The sequence below is a fragment of the Muscardinus avellanarius genome, assembly GCF_963383645.1.
Source record: "Muscardinus avellanarius genome assembly, chromosome: 13".
Taxonomy (NCBI): domain Eukaryota; kingdom Metazoa; phylum Chordata; class Mammalia; order Rodentia; family Gliridae; genus Muscardinus; species Muscardinus avellanarius.
Genome location: NC_137799.1, coordinates 12,736,081 through 12,756,979, shown reverse-complemented (window position 1 = coordinate 12,756,979; position 20,899 = coordinate 12,736,081).

The following is a 20,899-nucleotide window of genomic DNA, read 5'->3' as shown; positions in this document are numbered from 1 at the left end:
CAGTACTTGAGAGGCTGAAACAGGAGGATGGCAGGTTCGTGGCCAGCCTCAGCAAGTTAAGCCCTCCGCAATTTAGTAAGACCCTGTTTCAAAACAGAACAGATAAAATAGGGTTGAGGATTTAGCTCAGAGATAATATGCCCCTAGGTTCTATCCCTTGTACCATGTAAGTACTAGGGTGTGTAGGGATCACATACATTAATTCTCTATGGGTGTGGTGGCAATGCCTGTAATCCCAGTACTTGGGAGGCTGAGACAGGAGGGTCACAAGTTTGTGGCCAGTGTCAGCTACTTTAGTGAGACCCTCCACAACTTAGACTCTGTTTCAAAAAATAAAGAATAAAAAATAGGGCTGGAAGTATAGCTCAGAGGTAAAATACCCCTGTGTTCAATCCCCAGTACAAAAAAAAAAAAAGGGAGCTGAGAGCCGTGCATGGTGGCGCACACTTGTAATCCCAGCATTTGGGAGGCTGAAACAGGAGGATCAAAGATCGTCAGCTACTTAGTGAGGCCTTTGCAACTCAGTGAGACCCTGTTTCAAAAATAAAGAATAAAAACTAGGGCTGGGAGTGTAGCTCAGAGGTAGAATGCCCCTGGGTTCCACCCCAAGTACCAAAAGAAAGAAGAAAGAAAGAAAGAAAGAGAGAGAGAGAGAGAGAGAGAGAGAGAGAGAGAGAGGAGAAGGAAGGAAGGAAGGAAGGAAGGAAGGAAGGACGGACGGACGGACGGACGGACGGACCTGGGGATGTAGCTTGGAGGTAGAATTTCCCTGGGTTCAATCGCCAATACCACAACAAATAAGTAAATAGATAAATATATAAACAAAGAAATAAACATGGAACAAGGTTGTGGACGCACACCTGATATCCCAGTACTTGGGAGGCTGAGACAGGAGGATCACAGTATTGAGACTAGCTTCAGCAATATAAGAAGCCTCTCAACAACCTAGTGAGACCATGTTACAAAACAAAAAATAAAAAAGGTCTGATGGTATAACTTAGAGGTAGAATGCCCCTGGGTTCAAGAATATGAATATAAATACACACACACACACATACATGTTCTTGGTGGTACTGATGATTGAACCCAAGGACATTCTACTTTAAAGCTACACCCCCAGCACTATTTTATTCTTTACTTTGAAATAGGGTCTAAGTTGCGGACGGCCTCACAAGTGGCTGAGAGTAGCTGCAAACCTGCGGCCCTCCTGTCTCAGCCTCCCAAGTACTGGGATTACAAGCATGGGATTATAGCCTGGCTATATATAATATTTTTTAAAAATATATACTGATTCCCAGGCTAAATGAATATAACCAAAGTCACAGACTTCATTTCCACTTTAAAGACCAATCTATCTAGGAAAGGATCTATTCTTTACTCAAGATAATACTAATCAGCCCTATGTAATCTTAAATCTGGCACAAACATGCCTTTGAGCCTATATGCCAAAGCATCCTTGCTGAATTAAACTAGCAAAGCAGAATTAGTAATGGCATACTAAAACAGGCATAGTGTGTAAAAAAAAATAGTTATAATAACCTAGACAGACTCATTTAGGACAGTTCCTAATTGCTGTATGTCAACAGTACTAACTTGGTTAAATTAAATTCACAAACAATATGCTGGTCTGCCCAACAGGACATTGAAAAGTCTTAGCACCTGGAACACTGCAAAGTGTTGAAAAGGAAATTCTGCAGGTGCAGTAACAAACTACGTCTTATCTATGACCCAGAAATGCCTGAGAATTTATTACACAACCTGCTGCAGAATTCTCACTTTTCAAATGGAAATGAACCATAAAATCACAAAATGTAATGTTGTAATTTTATTATTGATATAATCAAATGTATCCTTTCAAGTTGTGCTAATGTTAACTAAAGGAAGCAAATATTTTACAGTTATGTCAGAAGTTAAGAGAATTTGACTATCAAATAACTAAAATTCAGGACTGCTGCATTCACTTAGCCACAAACATATATACGGAGTATATGAAAAGTCTTTCATGAGGTAGGCACTATATTTATCAAATACAGCGTATTTGAACTCTTAGAGCCAGGCGTGGTGGCGCACGCTTGTAATCCCAGCTTCTGGGAGGCTGAGACTAGGGATCATGGTTCACAGACAGCCTCAGCTACTTAGTGAGTGAGGCCCTTTGCAACTCAGTGAGACCCTGTTTCAAAATAAACAATAAAAATAGGGCTGGGGTGTAGCTCGGAGGTAGAACGCCCCTGGGTTCCATCCCCAGTACCACAAAATAAATAAATAAAGGACTCTTAGGACAAAAAATAGTTCAAATTAGACATGAACAAGACTAATCAGGTCATTTGGTCACCTCACTATTCAGTGCAAGAACAGCTAGATTTCATGTTCAAGCCAATTAGTTATCAATATCACCATTAATCTGTCTTCATTCTTTCCGTTTTAATTGACATACAAATTTAACTTCATCTCCCAATAAACAGTTCTCTAAAATTACAGCATGAAGCTACTCATGATTACCTGTCAAACTGTTTTCTACAGTTAAACAAATTTTGGAAAATGAGTATTTCAATGAAAGATCTATGTAAAACAAATGAAAACAAAAGACCAGTAAGATGAGTAATGATGTCCAAGCATATTACATAAGACAATAAACTACTAGAATAGATCAACTACCTCAGTAAGACGATTTTCAGAGCTGGGTGTTACCAAGCTCAAGGCAAATTAATGTCTAATAAAGCATCTTACTATTTACAGTTTTGCAATGCCAGCCGTGGAAGCAAAATACAAGAGTGAAAAAGCATTTGAAAATCATTCCCTCGCAAACAAAGAATATTGTCAATGTACTTGGAGATAACCAATGATGGGGAATTACTTAATAACTAAAATTTTGAAGAGGAAAAAGTTCTGATTCAATAAATCAGAAGAAAGCTTAATGCCACTAGTAGTCAGAATTAATCAATTTTCTGCAAAATATGGACAAAAATATATGATATGCATTCCCAACTTAAGAACTGAATTCACTGGGCTAGAGAGGTACTCTGTCGCTGGAAATCAGGCTTAGAAATGATCTTGGGCTTGCCGGGCGTGGTGGCGCACACTTGTAATTCCCGCACTTGGGAGGCTAAGACAGGAGGATCGCACGGGTTCGAAGCCAGCCTCAGCTACTTAGTGAGGCTCTCAGCAACTTAGTGAGACCCTATTTCCAAATAAAGTATAACATAGGTCTGGGAGTATAGCCCGGAGGTACAAAGCCTCTGGGTTCCACTCCAGTACCACCAAAAAAAAAAAAAATGATCTTGGGCCTTGGGCTTATAGCAAGAATTCAGATCTCTCTCATAAGCAAGCTTCTATTGAGACCAAAGGATCTGAATCAACACCAATATTCAGCTGCAGAAAGAAGCCAGGAAAGGTAAGTACACAGTAAACAATATATAAACTTCAATTTGCAGACATCTCTGATACCCACAGAAATCTCATCTCTAACCAAGTTTCTCACAACCAACTAATCCAATACAAATTCTAAGGTACTAATTAATATCTGACCAATCTAAAAGCCAGAGGAGGGAAAGGAAGGTAAAAAAATAACAGCTATCCCCCTATTTACGTAGTTTTAGTCTTCCCAAAAGACTCCAGCTTGTTTTAATATGAACCATCTTAATACTCTTGAGAGACAGATAAAGAATCAGGTTTCTAGAGAGAGAAAAAAGCACAAAAGGATTAAGTGTCTTGTCCAGCAAGTCAGTAGTGAATATAAACCAGAACCCAATTATTTAGCCCACAAAATCTAAATAACCTGCCTCCCTTGGTTCATAAACTTAGGATAATATTTTAAAGTGCTACAAATTATCTCAAGCTATAGAACTTCACAGAACAATACAGATAGAACAGTATGGCAGAATTGAATATTTTGAGCAAGAAAGTATTGCTTTACCTCAAATCAATAAAATGAACTAACACAATAGACTTAAAAAACACACAAAAGAAACAATGGCCATATTGCAGAGAATTTTCAAAGGTCATTCTATTCATCTTATATCCACTGCTCAAATTCTCTTCCAAGGAGAAAAGGGGCCAGCTTTACTTCCTATAATTATAATCTATACATATATTAAATCTCAAAATAGTCCCAGAGTTTCAGTCAAAGGCATACTATACTTAAAACCCTTTCCCTCCAAAAATAAAATAGCAATGCCTTCTGAGCATTATTTTGCTCCCTGCACAACACACTTTAAATTTGGATTTTTAAAATCATTAGCTTCCTTAAAGCTGGGTGTGGTGGTGCATGCTTGTAATCCCAGTGCATGGGAGGCTGAGACAGGAGGATCGCACAGGTTCAAAGCCAGCCTCAGCTACTCAGTGAGGCTCTCAGCAACTTACTGAGACTCTGTTTCCAAATAACGTATAAAATAAGTCTGGAAGTATAGCCTGGAGGTAGAAAAGCCCCTGGGTTCCACCCGTACCAGTACCACCAAAACAAAACAAACAAACAAAAAAAAAATCATTAGCTTCCAGAGTTTTTTCAAATATTTATATTTACAGATTCAGATTACTTAAAATTTGGTGTTCTGCTCAGCCCTCATTATGTTTAGGCAAGATTCCCATTTCCACTCAAACATTATTTGACTGTACAATGGCTGCATTAGGATATTTCCGAAATCGACAAAAAAAGAAAACAAAACCCAGAAAAGATCCCAAGCTTCCAAAGTGGTCCTTTGAAATCACAGTAGGTATACCACACTACACACTTATGAAGCCCACGGAGATAAATGAAGTTACTTCTACAACATGATAAAATTTACTTTAGCAAAATCTGACATGCCTGAATTATTTTCAACTGTCAAAAGGGAAGTTGTTTTCTAAGATTCTAGGAAACCTTACTTATTGAAGCAGTCTCAAAGCAGTTTGCTTAATCCTTCCAAATCTCAAAGAATCTAACACAAGCCACAGAACACTGAATCTAACAAAAGCCACAGGCACTGAAATGTCTGTGCTCAGACTCCTAAAGGTTACTTCTTATGTGTCTGCCAAGCAATGTCTGTACGTCCACCCAATAACAGAAATGTCTTTCCTCAATAAAGCTAACATTACACTACCCAATACAAATAAAAATGCCAAAGAATCCAAAAGTCTCCAAATAAATTTTACTTGAACTATTTGGGAGAAAATAGCCGAAAACAGTATCAGTTATTCACATTAAAAGTGTCGTTGAAAGTTCACAGGGCATGGTGGCACACACCTGTAATCCCAGTACCTGGGAGGAGGAGACAGGAGGATTGCAGATTCGTGGTCAGCCTCAGCTACTTAGGCCTTCCGCAACTTAGTGAGACCCTGTTTCAAAATAAAGAATAAAAAAATAGTACTGAGAACGTAGCTCAGAGGTAGAATGCCCCTGGGTTCAAAACTCAGTTACACACACACACACACAAAGTTTCGAAAGGGTGCATTTCTGCCCTGTTTAGGAGCTGAGTATACATTACCTCTAGGGGCCTGTAGCATGAAACTCAGATATTACATCACCCAAGGCCTGAATACTGCCCCATTACCCAGAAAGCACCAGGGTATCTGATATACTGCATTAAGGTATCCCTTCCTCACTCTATTACACACAGCCACCTTGTTATTGGCTGCTGGGCCCTGCACTCTTGCAGCTTCACAAAGACATCCATCCTGCACCTGCTGCAATCCCATTTCCATTCACTTTGGTGCACTCCTCATGACCCTACATGGCTCTTCTGTCTGTCCAGAATATATACCACACACCTCCTCCAAACTTGCAAGTGGGCATCCAGCTCTTCCTTATCCCTCTCCTCATTCACAGGTTCTAGAACTAAAAATCAGGTTTCATGATCTGTCTGATCTTATAAAAATAAAATTTCTGATATGGTACACAGTTTAATGTCCTCCATTTTCCATCAACATCATTCCGGGATTCACAGTCCCTGCCCCCTTGCCTTCAATCTCCAGTTCTCCTGAATTTGGAATTTAATCCTCTCTCTTTAGTTTGTTGTCCCCGCCCCCAACCTTCTGCACTCTTGCCTCTCTTCCTTATACTTTTAGTGACCTAAAAAGCTTGGACCCTTTTAACTTCTCAAGACTGAAAGTGTTCCAATCTCTCCACACACTTCCCCATGCTGGAACTTCCATACTCTCTTAAGCAACTTTTTCCCCCCTCTCTCCTACCTAAATAGTCATTTCCTGCCCCAAACCTGGGTATCCTATTCCCCAATCCCATACAGCTGTCCCTTTCTAGTCACAGACAGGCCCCCACACATCCCTACCTTACTTCCCCTTGTCTACTGTAGATATTACATATTCCTAAAGGAATATTTAGAATGAGATACAGTCTTCTACCCCAAAATACCCTTTCTTTTCCCCTTTCTTCCCACTGCCCCCTGCCCAAACCTGTGCCTCCCTCCCTCCACATAACTCCACACTTCTACACTTTCCCTTCCAACCTATCCCACTGCCCCCTCAATGCTTTCCCTACACACTCTCTCCTCCTCAACTTATCTCCACACTTCCTGCCCCAGAAACATTTCCTGCCACAGTCCCCAAACTTCACCTGCCACTCCAAGAAAACTTCCCTCTTCCCTCCCTTCTACCCCTGCGCACCACCTCACCCTCTCTATCCCGCCCCACACACCTAAGCCCTGAGTGTCTCCCCAGCCTCAACGTTCCCTCCCCTGCTGGTCTCCACTTTCACCCTTCCTTCCCACAGGAAACCCCTCCATCTCATTCTGCTGCCTATTCACTGCCCTACGAGCTTCCTACCCAGACACCTCTCCTCACAGCGGAATCGCCCTACCCCACTGTCCCCATTTCCCTCCCCAAACCCTGAAACTCAGTCCCTGTTCTAACCCAGGCTCCTCTCCCCTGAGGACCACACCGACACCTTCCCTCCTCTCTCCAGTCTCCATACACACCTCCTGGCCAGACGCCCCTCTCAGGTTTCCTGGAGCCCCTGGGCCTACCTTCACACACCTCCGGCCCGAACTCCCTTCATTACCCTCACCCCCGCCCCGGAGGCCCCCGGACGCCCTCCTTCCCTCCCATCTTCCCTCCCTCCTCTTGGCGCTCAGCCCGCCGGCCACACTTCCCCCTCCCGGGACCCCTCCTCCACCATTCCCCTTCACGCGTCCCGTGGCCTTCCCAGAATCGGCCCCTCGGCTGCCCCGCACACGCACGGAAGCCGGGCGGCAGCTCGGTCCCCGGGCCCGCGCCCGGCTCCTCCCTCCATCCCACCCCGCCGAGCCCCCGTCGCGCCCTCCCGGTCCCCGCGCCGGCACGCCCTCCATCCCTCTGGCCCTCGCCCCCCGGGGCCTGCGACCCTGCCCCAGGGCCCAGACCCTCGACCCTCCACCTGCCCACGCCCTCCGCCCGCCCTGCCCGCGCCGTCCTCCAACACCTGCCCGGCGCCCCGCGCCCCCGGCCCGCGCCCCGCGCTGCCCACGCCCTCCCGGGGACCCCGGCCCCGAAGGTGAGCGGGGCCGCCCGCTGCCCTTGCCCGAAGCGGCCGGGCACGGCGGCGGCGGCGGCGGCGGCGGCCACAATGCCGGAGCCGCGGGGCCGGGACTGCGCCCCGCTCTCCGCCGCGGCCGCCGCTGCTAAGGACGCACAACAAACAATGCGGGGCCCGGCGGCTCCGCCAACCGCCCCAACCGCCGCCTCAACCGCCGCCCGCCCGGGACGCCCGCCCGCCCGCCGCGCAGGCGCCCGCCCGCAGCCTACCCGCGCCGCCGCGCTCCGCCCGCGCCCGGTGCCCGCTCCCGTCCGCCGCCGCCGCCACCTCGCCCGCCCGCGTCTCCGGCTCCTCAGCCCAGCGGCGGCGGCTGCGGCGGCTGCTGCCCTGGTGGCGCTCGCGGCTCCGGTCTTCGCTCCGGCGGCGGCGGCGGCGAGCACGTGACGCCGCCGAGCGCGCCCATTGGCCGGGCCGGGGGGCGGGCCCGCGGCTGCTGGGGAACGGAAAGCCCGCCCCCCGCGCGCCGCGCGCCCGCTCCGCGCGCGCCCCGCCGCACCTGAGAGCGCCGGCCCGCGCCCGCCGCCGCCTGCGCCAACTGCGCACCTGGGAGCGCGCAGGGAGCGCGCGCGGGCGGCGGCCGCTGCACCTGCGGGCCGGCGCTTACGTAAACTGCGTCCCCGCCCTCCCCGCGGCGCGGGGCCCCGCCCGCTGCAGCACCTGAGCCCCGCTGCGCCGGCAGCGTAACTGCGGGCGGACGGAGGCGGGCTGCGCCGGGAGGAGCGCGGAACGGACGAAAACTTCTTAAGTCCCGAACCTGGGAGCGGCTCCCGGCCGAGGCGCAGAGCCGGCCTCCACAGGCCCTGCGCCCCGGGGCGGGATGCTCCCCAACACCCGCCGCTACGCCAACGGAGTAGGCGCCGCGCCGCCTCCCGGGTGGAGGAGGGGCAGTGCCTTGACTTAGGAAGAGATTCGAAGGCTGAGCCCGCTCCTCACCCACTGGCCGGCCGGGTGACCTTGGCCAAGTTAGGGAACCCGGCTGAGCTTCGGTGTCCTAGTCGGGGAAACTGGGACAAGATTTCCTATTTAGGAGCTGTCAGGAAGATGGCATAAAACAATGGATTGTATTGAAGATGCAAGAACTGAAGTCCACCTCTCTTGTGCTCAAAAGATCTCTCACTTCAACTTCCCAAGGAGCTGGGACCGCTGGCATGTGACACCACCCCCGACAAAGGTGCATTCTTTATTTTTTTAGTGACTGGCCTGCGCCTTCTAGGTGTCCAACGTTATGCCAGCCAGTCCAGCCCTTGTTATCTCTTGCACACCAGGCACTGTGCAGGGTGCTGGAATGCCAAGGGAAGGAGTCCAGACCCCCACCCTAAAGCAGTCCTCAGCTTAGGGCAAACTAGAGCCTTTGGAGGAGTGACCTCCCACAGCACTCCCCTCCCCTCCCCACCTTGTCTCTTCTTTCTAACGTGGTAGGCTCCAATGTTTTAACAGCTCTGCTTCATTCACAGAATAAAATGTAAACAATTTCAACTGAGTAGGATTAGGAAGCAATACTTTTATTCTTTTTTTTTTTCGGAAAGGTCTATTTTATTTTTTTAAATGTGTCAAATACATCCAGAAAAAGGGAAATGGAGACAGAAGGTACATTGGTGGTGCTGGTCATGGTGGTACACACCTGTAATCTAAACTCCTTGGAAGGCTGAGGCAGGAGGATTACGAATTCAAGACCAGCCTAGGCATTTTTTTTTTTTTTTTTTTTTTTTTTTTTTGGTGGTAGTACTGGGGTTCCTGGAAGCCCTTCTACCTCCGGGCTACACTCTCAGACCTATTTTATATTTTTATTTGAAAACAGGGTCTCTTAAGCCAGCAAGGCTGGCTTCAAACCCGCGCGATCCTCCTGTCTCCGCCTCCCAAGCGCGGGGAATACAAGCGTGCGCCACCACGTCCACCCCGGCCAGCCTAGGCATTTTAGCAAACCCGTCTCATAAGGAACCAAATGGCTGGGAATGTTATCTCCGAGGTAGAGTTTTTGCCTGGCCCTAGTTGAATTTCCAGTACTGAAACAACAACAACAACAACAAAAGAAAGTAGATTAAAAGCCTTGGTGATTTGACCTTCAGCTTCAAGGCACAAACCCTAGCCTCTGCCCCTCCATAGCCCCCCTCTTTTTTTTTTTTCCAGAGAAAAGACAGAGGTTTTCATTCAAAAGCAAGGATAGCCTTTCAAGGGAAACTCGGGTCATATAGCTCCTGGGAAACTAGAGTGTGAAAGCTACAGCAGAGAGAGGCCCTATAGTCCCTCTTGATTAGCCCTGAACTATAAAACTGTCCTTTCCAGAGTATGCTCAGTCTGACACTTCTGAGACTCCTGAGATAGGTACTAGTCCCCAAATCCCCACTTCAGACCACCCACATTTGCCTTTATCCTAAAAATCTCCTACCTGTTCTTATCAATCATACCACACACAAAAATAATTGGAAGAGATGGCATTAAAGATTCAATAATATCTCTTATTTTAATATTTTTATTAGCCGGGCGTGGTGGTGCACGCTTGTAATCCCCGTGCTTGGGAGGCAGAGACAGGAGGACAGCGCAGGTTTGAAGCCAGCCACACTGGTTTAAGAGACCCTGTTTCCAAATAAAAAAAATTATAAAATAGGTCTGGGAGTGTAGGCCAGAAGTAGAAGGGTTTCCAGGAACCCCAGTACCACCAAAATAATTTTTAATTAATATTTTTATTAGAGCCAGGTCTGGTGGCATACTATAATCCCAATACTTGGAAGGCTAAGCAGAAGGAAATACAAACTAGGGCTGGGAGTGTAGCTCAGAGGTAGAATGTCCCTGGGTTCAAACCCCAGTTCAATCCTTGGTGCCACCAAAAAAAAAAAAAAAGTAAAGAGCTGAGTGTAGTTTGTAATCCCAGCACTTAGGAGGCTGAGAGGAGAGGATCTCAGGTTGTCGGCCAATCTCACCTACTCAGCGAGGCACTCTGCAACTTAGTGAGACCTTGTTTCAAAATAAAGAATTAAAAGAGGGCTGGAGGAGCCAGGTGTGGTGGCTCACGCTTGTAATCCCAGCATTTAGGAGGCTGAGTCAGAGGATCACAGTTCGTGGACAGCCTCAGCTACTTAGTGAGGCTCTCTGCAACTTAGACCCTGTTTCAAAATAAAGAATAGAAAAATAGAGCAGGGAGTGTAGCTCGGAGGTTGAATGCCCTTGGGTTCCATCCCCAGACCCACCCAAAAAAAAAAAAAATATAGAGCTGAAGGTATAGCTTGGGGAGGTAAAATGCCCCTGGGTTCCATCCTCAATACCTAAAAAAAAAAAAAAAAAAAAAGTAAAGAAAGCAAGAAAGCTTAAACATTCAAATGTCCCTCTCCCTTTCTGTCTCCTTTCTACCCAATCCCACCTCTCAAAGCAGCTAATGTTAAAATTTCATCCCTCACGTGACCTGTCCAGAGAAAGAAGATATAGGAAATTATGTACCTAGAATATGTTTGCTGGATTCTGCATCAAAAAAAGAGAAGGAGCTGGGCATGGTGGCACACACCTGTAATTCCCAGTGGAAGCCTGAAACATTTGAGAGAGGAAGGTCACAGGTTGAGGGGCAGCCTCCGCAATGAAGACAGGTTCCTGAGCAACTTAGTGACATCTTGCTTAAAGTGAAAAACCTCCAGTACCAAAAAATAAATATATAAAAAGAAAAGGTTGAACACCAAATGTCAAATTCAACTAGTTATGCCTGGAAAGAATTGGGATGTACGTACATGGAATTGAATTCAGGGGCATTCTCCCTCCAAGCTACAGCACCAGCTCATTTTTTATTTTTGTTTTAAAACAGTCTCAGCCAGGTGTGGTGGTGCACACTGGTAATCCCAGCATTTCAGAGGCTGAGACCGGAGGATCGCGGTTCACGGACAGCCTCAGCTACTTAGTGAGGCCCTCTGCAACTCAGTGAGACCCGGTTTCAAAATAAAGAATAAAAAATAGGGCACAGGGTGTAGCTCGGAGGTCAAATGCCCCTGGGTTCCATCCCCAGACCCGCAAAAATAAATAAATAAAACAGCATCTCACCAAGCTTGGCGGCACATGTTTGTAATCCCAGTACTTGGGAGGCTGAGATAGGAGGATACCAGATTCGTAGCCAGCCTCAGCTACTTAGTGAGGCCTTCCACGACTCAGTGAGACCGTTTCAAAATAAAGAATAAAAAAATAGGTCTGGGGTATAGCTTAGAGGTAGAAGGTCCCTGGGTTCAATCACCAGTAATGAAAAATAAATAAATAAAAAGGGGGTCTTGTTAGGTTGCTAAAAAATCTCACTAAATTGCTAAGGCTTTTTTTCTTGAACCTTCGATCCTCCTGTCTCAGCCTCCTGAGTAATGGAATTATAGGCATGTGCCAACACACCCAGCTAATAGAGGACTGGAAATACTTCTGCATTACTATAATTTTTTTAAGGATACACATGCATATAATACATTTTTGGCAATTTTATTGAAGTATATTTATCCTAAAAGTTATACATTGAAATGATTTGTAGTAAATTTGCTGAATGGTACAATATCAAAATAAATCAGTATCCAAATACTTATTCTATTTTGGGTCCTCCATAAGAACCCTCTTATCTCTTCACTGTTCATTTCTAGTCCCATGCCCAGCCACAGGCAACCACTAATCTACTTTATTTGCTGTTGTTTCACCATTTAATCCAACACTAGGCAAGAATCCTACCTCTGAGCTACATTGGCCTGTTTTCTTTTTTTCCTTTCCTTTAGTTTTGTGACAAGGTCTTACTCAATTGCCCAGTCTATCCTCAAATTTGTAATCCTCCTGTCTCAGCCTTTGAAATAATTGGGATTACAGGCCAACACCACTATGACTGGCACCTTTAATCCCCCTATCTCCATTTTGCTTTTTCTGCATATACTTGATACATTTAAAATATATATATTTTTTGTGGTCCAGTATCCTGGGTTCCATCCCCAGTACCACAAAAAAAAAAAAAAAAAAAAAAAAAATCGGGCTGGGGGTGTGGCTCGGAAGTAGAATGCTCTTGAGTTCAATCTCCAGTAGAAACAAAAGAACAAGCAAATAAAATACACATATACGTGTATAGTTTTTTTTTAACAAGGAGATTATCAAATGCTTTTTCTTTCACTTAATATAAAGTAAATGCTTTGAAATAAAACCTAAATTCAAAGACCTGCACACACTGCTTGCGCCACTCATGGTACAAAATATTCACTGAGAACCTACTGGGCATTAGTCCCTAGGGGTACAGAAGCAAGCCAACAGCTACACTGTCCAGCCAGTAGGAGGGAGAAACATATTATTCAGATAATTACAATAAAGGCTACAAAGAAGAGAGTGCTGGATTCTCATAGGAAGGGATGGGAGGATCCTCAGAGACTCTCAGAGGAGGCCAGAGGCATCTTGGTAGCTGCATTCCTATCAGGGCATCTAATACGGGTGGACTGGCTCCTCTTGTGAGTGGTGCGCACACCTTCACATCTCCCAGTGCCTTTACAGCCTTAGCCCATTGACCCTTGCATCTCCCCACGGACAAGAAGAAAACAGAGGTCCTGGATCCCAGAGAAGAAAGTAACTTTCTCAAAGCGCAGCTAAGAAAAGGCATAGCTGAAGGTGGACCCTGGTCACTCCCAGTCCAGTGCCCTTGGTCCCCAAAGACACTGTCTCTTTAAAAACCATACTGAGCCAGGCGTGGTGGTGAACGCTGGTAATCCCCGGGCTTGGGAGGCGGAGACAGGAGGATCGCGCTGATTCGCTGGTTCGTAGCCAGCCTCGCTGACTTAAGAGACCCTGTTTCCACATTAAAAAGTTAAAAAATAGGTCTGGGAGTGTAGCCCGTGGGAGTGTATCCCGGAGGTAGAAGGGCTTCCAGGAACCCCAGTACCACCAAAAAATAAAAATAAAAATAAAAATAAAAAAAAAAACCATACTGAGGAGCCGGACACGGTGGCGCACGCTTGTAGTCCCAGCACTTGGGAGGCTGACACAGAAGGATCCGGGTTCACGGCCCGCTTCAGCTACTTAGTGAGCCCTCCACAACTCAGTGAGACCCTGTTTCCAAATAAAGAATAAAAAATAAGGCTGGAGGTGTAGCTCGAAGGTAGAATGCCCCTGGGTTCCATCGCCAGTACTGAAAAAAAAAAAAAAAAAAAAAACAACGAAAACACTGAGACAGGTGGGAAAACCCCTAGAGTGACACTATTCATGCAACAGATATAGCTACTTACATTTAAAGTATGTGGAATTAAATAAAATTTAGCTGGGCATGGTGGCCCACATCTGTAATCCTAGTATTTGAAAGGTTGACACAGGAGGATCACAGGTTCCAGGTCAAACTCAGCAACTAGTGAGACTCATCAACCTAAGGAAACTCTGTTTCAAAATGAAAATGAGCCCTGCGTGATGCTTGTAATCTCAGCATTCGGGAGGCTGAGACCAGAAGATTGCAGTTTGCTTACAGCTGCGGACAGCCTCAGCTACTACTTAGTGAGGCTTTCTGCAACTTAGTGAAACCCTGTTTCAAAATAAAGAATAAAAAATAGGACAGAGGATGTAGCTCAGAGGTCAAATGCCCCTGGGTTCCATCCCCAGACCCACACACACACAAAAAAAAGAAAAAGTAAATGAAATTGGGCTAGGGGTGTAGCTTGGAGGTAGAGTGCTCTTGGGTTCAATCTCTATTGCCAATAAATAAGTAAATAAAATAAAATAAAAATTACCATTCAAATTCACTAGGCACAGATGCTCAGTAACCACATATAGCTATTTGGCTCCTGTAGGAAAGTCACTCACACAAAATCATTCATTCATTGCAGAAGTCCCACTGGTTAGCACTGACCTAGGGGAACAACGATGATACGGCATGGTAGTAACAATTGCACCTTATTTGTATGTTATTTATTTATTTATGGTACTGGGCATTCTACCTCCAAGCTAGATCCCCAGCCCTATTTTATTTTTTATTTTTATGTATTTATTTATTTACTTATTTATTTTTTAGCAGTGCTGGGGATTGAACCCAGGGGCATTCTACCTTCGAGCTACATCCCCACACACAGCTGTATTTTATTTTTATTTCCAAACAGGTTCTAAGTAAGTTGCGGAGGTCCCACTAAGTTGCTGAGGCTGACTGTGAACCCGTGATCCTCCTGCCTCAGCCCAAGTACTGGGATTACAGGTGTGCGCCACCACACCTGGCTAGTCCGTGTTATTTTCAAAGCCCTTCCCCTAGGAGATAGGGATATGGGTCTGGCCACCTCCAGTCATCTTTTCCCACCCCTTCCCCAAAACCAGGCCTGTTCCAGACAAAGAAGCTACAGACAGGGAGGTGGCTGGCTGTGCTGAAGGTGAGGGGAAGGACAAGGGGCTGTGACATTCCTCCACTTCCTGCCACCCTGTTTCTAAATCTACGTGCATCTCCAGCCATTCTGTCTTCTCCTCTCAACAAAGGCTCAGTCCTTCCCCCGTGTCTAGGTGGCCTCCTTTCCTGCCCTCTAAGGAACTTCAGTGCTTCGCTTGTCCCTCTCTGAGATGGTCAGCCTCTCTCCAGTGAATTCTTTCCATTATTATCCAAACAATCCCTTCTATTGTTTAAAAAGAAAGAAAGAAAGAAAGAAACAAAATCCCCAGGTGATTCACGTGCCTCTTAGAGTTGGAGAAGTATTGACCCAAATTCGGTAGCTACAGACGCCAGTCAGAGCCAATAACCACGATAGAATCGCTGCTGCTGACAAGATGCTCTGAAACAGTGAGGAAAACAAGGTATGGTTTTCATGCACTTTGCATAGTATTTGCCTCCCTAGTCAAATCATGCCAGCGTGGACTATGTGTTCCTATGGGAAATGGAGTGCGCTGTTAGGTCCAGATAATTCTATGCAGAACTCTCACTTCATAAATGCCCACTGGTACATTTGAAAGTCATGTGATGCCATCTGTAGACCTCCAGCTCCACCAGTCAGTGCCATTATGACTGTCCAACCCCACCACAAATGTCTAAAAGCTCCCACAGAGAGCCATGGCTCTACACTCTCAGCCAACAGTCTACTCAGGATCTACGTGGCTATCTCACATGCTACTCAGCTGTCTGTAACTGCCTGACCTTTCCCCTAATCTCCCACCCCTTTCCCACTCTGATCCCCATTTCAGTTCCCTTATAGATGTTATGGTAGCCTTTGGTATGGAATAATCTGTGGACTTGAGATAACATGTGGGCAGAATGGTTTTTTGGGTTTTTTCTTTGTATCCCTTAGAGAGAATAGCACCAGGCATATCGTAGTTACTTAATATTTATTGAATAAATACATAGTAGCAAGCTTTCCCATTGCCTTTTTTTGGATAACAAATCCCAAAGTGATTTTAGAAGGGGAGGAATCTACAAGAAGAATGCAGAGTCCTGGTCAGGAAGCCCCAAGTTCTCTCAGAATTTCTCCTAATATTTCTGATACTTCTGTCAGTCTAAGATGCAAAACAGCCCTGAACTACTGCTGAGATTTTCTCAGGAAAGGCTGTCTCATCAGAAGAGAGTGAGATGACCTCCCAGGAGATCTGGAGATGAGGTCCAAATTCGTCAGCCTCAGGCATAAAACATCTTTGAAGTCTAACATTTTACCTTTAAAATCCATGCAAATTTTTGTAATCCCCATACTTGAGAGGCTGAGACAGGAGGATCACACGTTTAAAGCCAGCCTGCAGTAAATTAGCAAGACCCTGTTTTAAAATAATAAGTAGCAGGGCATGGTGGTATATGCCTGTAACACCGCTACTTGAGAGGCTGAGACAGGAGGATCAGAGGTTCAAGACCAGCCTCAGCAATGTAGCATAGAACATAAACACACAGAACATAAACACAAACAAAAAAAATAATAAAATAGGAAGAGCTGGGAGTAGTGTCACATGCCTGTAATCTCAGTATCAGAGGCTAGGACAGGAGGACCAGAGGTTTAAGGTCACCCTTAGCAATTTAGCAAGGCCCCCAGCAACTTAGTGAGATCCTATTTCAAAATAAAAAATAAAACAGAGCTGAGGATTGTAGTTCAGAGGTAGAATGCCTCTGGATTCAATCTCTATTACCATACACCCACACACAAAATCCACGCAAATTTTCTCTTTTATTTCCAAGTTTTGTTTTAACATGAAAATAATGTGAACTAACTGCCCTTTAGGATGAAATTTCAAAGCCTGTTTTCCCAGCTCCTCAGGTAGAAATTTACACTCCAGAAAGGTATTTCTTGATTGTCCTGGATTTTTAAGTATTTTCTGACACACAACCACCTAGCCCTGGTGGTCAGTATACAAAACAGCCACCATTTATTCAGCACTTACTATGTGCCAGGCGGTATATTAAACACTAAGTGTTCATTATGGGGTTTTGTTTGGTTTGAGGTTTTTTTAGGGGGAGGGTACTGGGGTAAAACCCAGGGCCTCGCATATGAAAGCAAGTGCTCTAGCATCGAGCCATACCCCAGCCCCAACGTGCATTATGGCGTTAATCCTTACAACCATCCTATGAAGTAGGTACAACTTTTGTCTTCATTTATAGATGAGACTAGGGCTTGGAGAAGGTGACCAGCTTGTACTGCATCCCAGAGCTGGGATCTGATTTGATGTTCTCCATCACTCTACTGCCCACTCCAGTTTGAAAGGCAAACTCTTAGATTTTTAGAACAAAACAGACTTAAGAGCCAGGTGTGGGGTACGTAACTGTAATCACAGTACTTGGGAAGCTGCAAGATGAGGACCACAGTTTTCAGGTCAGCATCAGCAACTGAGTAAGACCTAGTTTCAAAATATAAAGGTCTGGGAGTATAGATCAGAGGTAGAATGCCCCCAGGTTTAATCCTCAGTACCTTCTCCCCTAAAAAACAGACTCAAGGCAGCAGGAAAAACCCCAAGAAATCATGCAGCCCCAGCATTTCCCAGGCCAGGTAAAGTGCTGAGGTGTCTATGAATCTCTGGGTAGACATATTTTCAGGGATCCACAAGTTCTAAGAGAAGGATCTTGGTTTAGGTTATAATCTACAAATAATAATGACATAAGCAGATTTGAAATCATCCGGACAAACACCTTATAAAGGATTCCTGGCACCCAAAACTCAGTGATCGTGTTGATGCCAAGCACTTGCCTGAAATGACAGTTTAACGTTCAGTGCAGATATCTGACGGCTGGAGGACCATTCTTAAGGCTCAGCAAGATAGTTTCACGAAAACAATGATTAACGAGGTGTGATTTGGGGTGCCCCCCTTCATTTGGCAATGTCTAAGAATTTTCAGTTGTAACACCTGGCATCTAATGGGTAATGGCCAAGGATGCTGACAACCATCCTCTGGCACCCAGGACTCCTTCCCATACCAAGGAATTATCTGGCCTGAAATGTCAATAGTTACCAAGGCTGAAAAAATAGACTTTCTTTAAATGGGTTTCTAAAAACCAGGTGTGATCCGGGCCTGGTGGCACACGCTTGTAATCCCCGTGCTTGGGAGGCTGAGACAGGAGGATTGCACAGGTTTGAAGCCAGCCTCAGCTACTTAGTTTCTCAGCAATTTAGTGAGACCCTGTTTCCAAATAAAATATAAAATAGGTATGTAGTATAGCCTGGAGGTAGAAAGCCTCTGGGTTCCACCCTCAGTCCCACCAAAAGAATAAAAATAATAAGGATGAGGGTATAGCTCAAAGGTAGAATTCCCCTAGGTTCAATCCTCAGTAACACACACACACACACACACACACACACACACACACACACACACAAGTTAATTAATAAATAAATGTGTTTCTAGCAGGAGAAATCCATAGTCTGGAGAAAAGAATTAGAAATTCATCTTCTCGTCGCCGGGCGTGGTGGCGCACGCTTGTAATCCCTGCACTTAGAAGGCAGAGACAGGAGGATCACGCAGGTTCAAAGCCAGCTGCGCTGGCTTAAGAGACCCTATTTACAAATAAAAAGCATATAAAAATAGGTCTGGGAGTGTAGCCCGGAGGTAGAAGGGTTTCCAGGAACCCCAGTACCACCAAACAAAAAACAAAGAAGAAGAAGAAGAAGGAGAAGGAGAAGGAGAAGGAGAAGGAGAAGGAGAAGGAGAAGAAGAAAGAAAAAAAAGAAAAAAGAAATTCATCTTCTCGTGCCAGGTGTGGTGGCGCACACTTGTAATCCCAGCATTTGGGAGGCTGAGACAGGAGGATCGCGGTTCGTGGACAGCCTCAGCTACTTAGTGAGGCCCTCTGCAACTCAGTGAGACCTGGTTTCAAAATAAAGAATAAAAAATAGGGCAGTGGGTGTAGCTTAGAGGTCAAATCCCCTTGGCTTCCATCCCCAGATCCACAAAAAAAAAAAAAAAAAAAAAGAAAGAAAAAAGAAACTCAACTTCTCTGGATGAGCTTTGTTACATAGCTTTGACTTTGAATTCTCGTAAATGATTCATGTAAATATTTAAATCATTGAATCTTATAAATTTTAAATAATCCCTAAAACAAAATATAGGCCAAAATACGAACATAACTTCGCACAAGGTTGATAACATGAAACACATAGAAAGGCTCTAAATGAGCCGGGTGTGGTGGTGCACACTTGTAATCCTCATGCTTGGGAGGCTGAGACAGAAGGATCGCACAGGTTCAAAGGCAGCCTCAGCTACTTAGTGAGATCCTGTTTCAAAATAAAATATAAAATAGGTCTGGCAGTATAGTCCTGAGGTAGAAAAACCCCTGGGTTCCATCCCCAGTACCACACAGAAAGAAAAGAAAAGAAAAGAAAAGAAAAGAAAAGAAAAGAAAAAGAAAAAAGAAAAAAATAACTAGCCCTAGCTGGGCATGGTGACATGTGTTTGTAATCCCAGTACTTGGGAGACTGAGACGGAAGGACTGCAAGTTTTGCAGCCAGCTTCCGCAATTTAGTGAGACACTTTTTCAAAATAAAAGAATGAAATAGGGCTGGGGGTATTTCTCAGAGGTAGAATGCCCCTGAGTTCAATTCTAAGTGCCAGGTATAGTGGTACATGACTGTAATCCCAGTACTTGGGAGGCTGAGAAAGGAGGATCGCAGAATTAAGACCAGTTTCAGCAACCTAATGAGACTGTCTTAAAATGAAAACAAAACACAACCGGGCGTGGTGGCGCACTCTTGTAATCCAGCATTCAGGAGGCTGAGACAGGAGAATCGCGGTTCGCAGACAGCCTCAGCTGCTTAGTGAGGCCTTCCTCAACTCAGTGAGACCCTGTTTTAAAATAACGAATAAAAAATTGGGCAGGGGGTGTAGCTCGGAGGTCAAATGCCCCTGAGTTCCATCCCCAGACCCACAAAGAAAAAAAAAAAATTCAAACAGGGCTGGGAAGCCGGGAGTGGTGGCTCATGTTTATAATCCCAGTACTTGGGAGGCTGAGACAGGAGGACTGCGATTCGTGGACAATCCTCAGCTACTTACAACTCTACAACTTAGTGAGACCTTGTTTCTATTAAATAAAGAATAAAAACAGGCTGGCGGGTATAGCTCAGAAGTAAAATGCCCCTAGGTTCAATCCTAAGTACAAAAACAAAAACTACCCTAGGACTGGCCCAGCACCCCTTTGCTTTGTTCAAGTGATCAAAGGAGTCCCCAGCTTGCCCAGATGGACGGTGATGAGGGACAATCTGAATGGGGAGCTCTGAGCATGTGAAGGAGAAAAGACCAAACACCCATCCAGGGAGGCAGCACACTCCACAGACAGCTGCCAGGACAATTCTGAAACACTTAGAAATGGCTTTCCCCAGCCAGGCGTGGTGGTGCACACCTGTGATCCCAGAACCTGGGAGGCTGAGACAGGAGAATGACAGGTCCACAGCTAGCCTGAGCAACTTAGGGAGGTCCTCCAAAATCTAGCGAGACCTTGTTTCAAAATAAAAAATAGGGCTGGAGGTGTAGCTCAGAGGTAGAATGCCCTCAGCAAAAAAAAAAAAAAAAAAAAAAAAAAAAAAGCTTTTCTTCCTGGTTTTTTTCTACCACTGAGCTATACTCCCAGCCCTATTGCATCTTTGAAACATCTCTCAAATCCCTCCCGTCTGCCATCCTATTGGTTCCCCTCTGGGAGAGTGTACCCTCATCTCCCCTTATTCCAACATTGACTAAGCATTGCACACTCCCTGGGCGTTTTCGGAAGACCAGCTAGCCAGGACAAAATGAGCAATTTAGTAAGGTGAAACTGCCCACTGGCTCGCTGAAACATTTAGAGGGGAAAGAATTGCCAGGTCCTCTGATTCTGCCACCGCTGGCCACTATGTTCCTTTGTAGAGCTCGCTGCTTTCAAAACAGGTCACAGAAATCGTCCTTGCTGAATCCCTGCGAGTTTGAATTTCTTTAAAAATAGCTCGTTCTTCAAGTGCAAAAAATAACATCTGAGACGTTTGTTTAAGTGTGAAACACACCTTTGTCATGACTCAGTACAGGCTCAAC